General features: G+C 38.3%; 1 non-coding gene across 1 annotated transcript in view; it reads left to right on the forward strand.

Annotated features, from left to right (window-relative positions):
- LOC105099529 (uncharacterized) overlaps positions 1-4,526 on the forward strand; it is a 57,142-nt gene extending 52,616 nt beyond the window's left edge. Inside the window, exon 5 of the transcript XR_010376919.1 lies at positions 1,476-4,526. This is a non-coding gene — a transcript (uncharacterized LOC105099529). The remainder of the gene's footprint in view (positions 1-1,475) is intronic.
- The last annotated feature ends 2,352 nt before the right edge of the window (positions 4,527-6,878 follow it).

Genomic DNA, 6,878 nt, shown 5'->3' on the forward strand with positions numbered 1-6,878 from the left:
CATTGTGTAAATATATTACAACTTCTTTATCCAGTCATCTGTCAATGGACATTTAGGTTGCAAGAAAACTATTATTTTTATTTCAATCTGATTCAGCCATTGCTCATTAGCATCCTGTGTGTGAAATCAGTGAAATTAGTATCCTGGTTGCTTCCTCAGTTGGCCAGCTGGCAGGGGGTCTACATAGAAAAGATAAATCTAGATGGCTACCTGATGATGGAATGTTAAGGAATGGATAGATTGGACTTAAGGGTTTTGCCAACTAAAGCATATTGCCCACCATCCAGTTCTATAAAAATCAAGTCATTAGCCCCTGCACTCACTGACCTGTACAGCACATCCTGGAAGGAATTCAGGGGGAAGATCAGGATGAGGCATTCTGTGCTCTGGGAAAACTGTCAGAACTGGCCCTCAGGTGGTTAGATGTTTTCAGGAGAAAATTTTATCAACCCAAATTCTTGCATCTTTCCATACTTAGAAAAGCACTAAAACCATTAACTAAAGCATCTGTTCCTTGTGACTGGCAGCAATCTTCCTCTGAGATGTGTGCCTGAGTACACATACCCACTTCTCCAAAATCACATCGACACTGATCTCCCATTACCTCTTGGGAATAGTTCCTCCGGGCTATCTAAGGGGCTGTCTCCTGGGCTGTTGTCCTCAGTAAGTCCCCATATAAAACTGAAACAGCTCTCACATTGTCCGTTTTTATTACAGTAGACAGGTTAAAAAATCTAGATCTTCAAATTTCTCCCAGTTCCTCCCATGCCATCCCCTACAACTCTTCTTCAAGTACAAAGTATTGGATATGAAAAATAATACATATATATGTGTGTGTATATATATCACATGAATCACTATGCTGTACACCAGAAACTAACACAACATTGTACATCCACTATACTTCCATTTAAAAACTATCTTAAAAAAAAGAAACCCCATAAAGTATTGGATCAGGGGTCCGATAAGCAGCCACTTACGTGAAGCCATTATCTTTTCCCCTGCATTTATCAAGCCCTGATTTATTATGTGATCCGCACAATGCCGAGTGCTTACTGTGTACTTCATCTAACCCTAGTGATAACTGTATGAAGTGTCTATGATTATTGTTTCCACTTTGCAAAGAAGGAACCTGAAGCACAGAAATGTTAACTCACGTACCAAGGGCTTTGAGCGGTGGGGCTGGGCCTCAGACTCAGGATGGGCTCACTTCCAAGCCCACGCTTGGAACACACAAGTCAAAGTGCCTCTCCTTTTCTCTGCCAACATGGTGACGAAATTAATGGCCCTCAGTCTTTCCATAAGATCTAAAAAGAAAACAGTAATAACTAGGGCTTTTAAACAACTCTGTTTCTTGTGTAAGTTTTCACAAGTATGTCTTGTAGTCAGTCTTCTCTTAGGATAGACCAGTATAAACCAGTATGTCCCAGGCAAACGGTTTAACTACATCACTCTTCTGTGTCTCCATGTTACAGCGAGGCTAACAGTTCTCGCCTCTTTCCCACTTCACATAAAATTATGAAGTTTAGTGATAGGATGTCATCGCATGCACTTTGAGCTTCTTGGAAAAGCAATTCTGTGTAAACCCACAGGAGAAGTCATAGAAAAGCAGTGTCAATGTGGTATGAATGCAACATAAAATGGACCAAATTAACTCCTTAGAGATTGGGGCAAAAATAGCTCCTCATCTTACATATCTATTTTTCCTGTCATGTTGCATATGCCTGTTCCTTGGCTTTCAAGAGCAATCTGAAAGGGCAATGTGTCTGATAAAATGTTGATTGGAGTAAGAGTTTAGCAATCTTCTTTTAGAGGCAGTACTGCAATAGCCAAGATCTTGCCTGTTTCCAGCTTTTGGAAAAGCCACAAGTCAAAATTTTGTTGCCATAGACTTAATAAGAAACAACCGAACAACCCAATCCAAAGATGGGCAAAAGACCTAAACAAGCAATTCTCCAAGGAAGACATACAAATGATCAATAGGCACATGAAAAAATGCTCAATATCACTAATTATCAGAGAAATGCAAATCAAAACTACAATCAGGTATCACCTCACACCAGTCAGAATGGCCATCATTCAAAAATCCACAAATGACAAATGCTGGAGAGGCTATGGAGAAAGGGGAACCCTCCTACACTGCTGGTGGGAATGCAGTTTGGTGCAGCCACTATGGAAAACAGTGTGGAGATTCCTCAAAAGATTAGGAATAGACTTACCGTATGACCCAGGAATTCTGCTCCTGGGCTTATATCCAGAAAGAGCCCTACTTCAGGATGACACCTGCACCCCAATGTTCATAGCAGCACTATCTACAATAGCCAAGACATGGAAACAGCCTAAATGTCCATCAACGGATGACTGGAAAAAGAAGAAGTGGTGTATTTATACAATGGAGTACTATTCAGCCATAAAAACCGACATTACGCCATTTGCAGCAACATGGATGCTCCTGAAGAATGTCATTCTAAGTGAAGTAAGCCAGAAAGAGAAAGAAAAATACCATATGAGATCGCTCATATGTGGAATCTAAAAAACAAAAACAAAAAAAAACAAAGCATAAATACAAAACAGAAATAGACTCATAGACATAGAATACAAACTTGTGGTTGTCAAGGGGGCAGAGGGTGGGAAGGGATAGACAGGATTTCAAAATTGTAGAATACATAAACAAGATTATACTGTATAGCACAGGGAAATATACACAAGATCTTGTGGTAGCTCACAGAGAAAAAAATGTGACAATGAATATATGTATGTTCATGTATAACTGAAAAATTGTGCTCTACACTGGAATTTGACACAACATTGTAAAATGATTATAAATCAATAAAAAATGTTAAAAAAATTTTTGTTGCCATGTGAGAGTGTTGCATGGATGGAATTTAACTCTGAATTTCCATATACTAAAGGCCATTCTAACTGCCCTTTGTGGATACAAATTAATCAATAGCCAATCTAAAAAGGAAATGGGAAATTTTATTCAAGCCAACCTGAGGATATAACCTGAGAGGCAGTCTCTTAGAGAGCTCAAAGAGATAAAGGGAGGCCATATACATGATTTTGAAGAAGGGGGTACATGCAAACAAGCACACATCTTGGGAGGAGGTTATTGCTGTTTGTAAGGAACAGGTATCTCAGTTAATGGTTTCAGTCCTTTTCTAAGTGTGGAAAAATGTAAGAAACAGGATTCATAAAATTTTCTTCTGAAAACATCTCACCACCTGAGGACCGGTTCTGACAGTTTTCCCAGAGCACAGAATGCCTCATCCTGATCTTCGCCCTGAATTCCTTTCAGGGTGTGCTGTGTAGGGTCAGCGACTGCAGGGGCTGAAGACTAGATTCCTGGAAAAATAGAGGGTGGGCAGCATTCTTTGTTTGACAATCTCTCCCTTTTGGTCTTAATTTCTACTAAGATTTGGGAGGCATTTCGTGATCTCTCTGTCCCACGGTGCTAGGAACGCTCATTCCCAGGTCAGGGGAGGACTTGGTTGACAGGCCACTCCATGTGCTGTTACTGGACTAGGCTCTGGTAACAGTAGCCAAAAGCCTCTGGACTGCCTGTCTGACTAGCCTGCTATGGTCCAGGAAATGGTTCTGTCTTGTTGCTTCTTCCCATATGTAGAGCTACACTATTACAATCATTTGTCTTATCCAAGTATATATTTGATCAATTTTTTCAAGTCACCCAGTCATCATTCATTTTATCAGGGTCTTAGTCACACACTTGGTAATGCAGAAAACAAATCTTATAAAATAGACAGAATACAAAAAATATATCTAGTAGCATCAATCAGGTCCGAAGTAAACATTTAAGTGGAGAGCTTCCATTAGGTGTGGCCCAGTATCTCCCCAGGTCGTCTGACCAGTCTGTTCTGCATTAATCACTATCTCCAAGGGAAATGATATACTGGCCTGTACATAAAGCTCACTGAAGATGTCTGCAGGTACAAGGTGAGTGGTGGGTCACATCATCAGTGACCCCTTAAGGATTGAGAAAGGAATGTTATCTCCTAAGGAGTTAATGGCTGGCATCAGAAAACAATTGATTTTTATGGTTGAGCAGGTATTTCTGCCACTGGGGGGGTCTGGTTCACGCACAGAGCAGATGCACAGTGCACAGCAGAGGGGAGGGAGGAGGGGAAAGGACAGAGAAAAAATTTCACGTCTAAATTTTTCTTGCCTTGCCTCAAAATGCGAACTTTATGCTATCCCCCTTATGAAAGATCCAAGAGCCTTTTATAATGATTTGAAAATAGTAAAATCATTCTCTTTTTCCACAGTTACCAAAGTATCACTTCTGCTGCCCAAACTGAAGTGGGCCATCACCTCAGAGTAGGAAGTGGAGGAAGCCAGTATGAGAGCCAAGCAGTTTTAAAAGGCATGAAGGATGTGAAAGCACTTAACACTACTGAACTGGGCATTTTAAAAAATGGTCACAGTGGTAAATTTTATATAACACATATTTTACCACAGCTAAAAAATATCTAAAGATTAAGATGGGAAATTTTATGTTGTACATATTTAGCCACTTGTTTTTTTCCCTCAAAGGAAATTCTATTTTTTAAATTATTTTTTAGTTTGATCTCAATTTTTAAAATTGAAATATAGTTGATTTACAATATTACATTAGTTTCAGGTGTACAGCATCGTGATTCAGTATTTTTGTAGATGTTTCTCTATTATAGGTATTATAAGATAATGGCTCTGGTTCCCTGTGCTATATAGTGTATCCTTACTGCTTCTCTATTTTGTACTTAGTAGTTTGTATCTCTTCATCCCTTACCCCTATCTTGCCCCTCCCCCCTTCTCTCTTCCCTTTGGTTACAGTAAGTTTGTTTTCTATATCTGTGAGTTTGTTCTTATTTTGCATGTACATTCATTTGTATTCATTTTTAGATTCCACATGTAAGTGATATCATACAATATTTGTCTTTCTCTGTCTGACTTATTTCAGTAAGCTTAATATTCTCTAAGTCCATCCATGTTTCTGCAGATGGCAGAATTTCATTCTTTTTTGTGGCTGAGTAATATTCCATTGTATCCTACATCTCCTCAATCCAATCTCTGTTGATGGGCCCTTGGCTTGCTTTCGTGTGTTGCTATTGCAAATAGTGCTGCTATGAACATTGGGGTGCATGTGTCTTTTCAAATTAGTGTTTTCATTTTTTCCAGATACATATCCAGGAGTGGGATTGCTGGATCATATAGTAGTTCTATTTTTAGATTTTTTGGGGGAAACCTCCATACTGTTTTCCATAGTGGCTGCACTATTCCTACCAACAGTGTAGGAGGGTTCGCTTTTCTCCACATCCTCATCAACATTTGTTATTTGTAGAATTTTTGATGATGGTCATTCTGATAGGTATAAGGTGCTATTTCATTGTGGTTTCTACTTGCATTTCTCTAATAATTAGTGATATTAGCATCTTTTTATGTGCCTGTTAGCCATCTGCATGTCTTCTTTGGAAAATTTTCTATTCAGGTCTTCTGCCCATTTTTCGATTGGGTTGCTTGTTTTTTTGATATTGAGTTATATATAAACTGTTTGTATATTTTGGATTTTAACCTCTTGTTAGTCACATCATTTGCAAATATTTTTTCCCATTCTGTAGGTTTTCTTTTCATCTTGTCAGTGGTTCTGCTGCACAAAAAGCTTTTATGTTTAATTAGGTCCCACTTGCTTATTTTTGCTTTTATTTCTTTTGCCTTAGGAGACAGATCCAAAAAAAATATTGCTACAATTTATGTCAAACAGTGTTGTGCCCTTGTTCTCTTCTAGGAGTTTTATCCTTTCTGGTCTTACCTCTAGGTCTTTAAACCATTTTGAGTTTATTTTTGTATATTTTGTGAGAGAAAGTTCTAATCTCATTGTTTTACATGAGGCTGTCCAGTTTTCTCAGTAGTACTTGCTGAAGAGACTGTCTTTAAAGGAGAACTAACAACTGTTACCACGATCATACAAAAAATCACAAAAGAAACTATGAACAGTTATATGCCAACAAATTGGACAACCTAGAAGAAATGGACAAATTTCTGGAAACATACAGGCTGCCAAGACTGAGTCAAGAAGAAACAGACAATTTGAACAGACTGATCACTAGAAGTAAAATTGAACTTGTAATTTAAAAAACTTCCAGCAAACAAAAATCCAGGACCAGACAGCTTCACAGGGGAATTCTATCAAATACATGAAAAAGAAGTAATGCCTAGCCTTCTCAAACTATTCCAAAACGTAGAGGAATGAACACCCCCAAATTCATTCTATAAGGCCACCTTACCCTAATACCACAGCCAGACAAAGATGTACAAGGAAAAAAAAAAGAAAAGAAAATTACTGGCCAATATCTTTGATGAATATAGATGCAGAAATCCTCAACAAAATATTAGCAAACTGAATCCAACAAGATGTAAAAAGGATTGTACAATATGAACAGATGGGATTTATTTCAGGGTCACAAGGATGGTTCAACATTCACAAATCAATCAATGTGATATACGACTTTAACAAAAGGAAGGATAAATCACATTATCATCTCAATAGATGCAGAATAAGAATTTGACAAAATTTAACATCCGTTCATGATAAAAACTCCATTGAAATGGGTAGAGAGGGAACATAACTCAACATTAAGACTATTTATGACAAACCTACAACAAACAATACTCAGCGGTGAAAAGCTGAAAGCTTTCTCCCTAAATTCAGGAACAAGACAAGGATGCTCTCTCTCCCCACTTCTATTTGACACTGGAAGTCCTAGCCACAACAATCAGACGAGAAAAATAGATAAAAGGTATCCAGACTGGAAGGGAAGAGGTGAAAGTGTCACTATTTGCAGATGGCATGATATGGAAAACCCTAAAGTCTTCACCCCAAA

Source organism: Camelus dromedarius, chromosome 19, assembly GCF_036321535.1.
Source record: "Camelus dromedarius isolate mCamDro1 chromosome 19, mCamDro1.pat, whole genome shotgun sequence".
Classification (NCBI taxonomy): Eukaryota; Metazoa; Chordata; class Mammalia; order Artiodactyla; family Camelidae; genus Camelus; species Camelus dromedarius.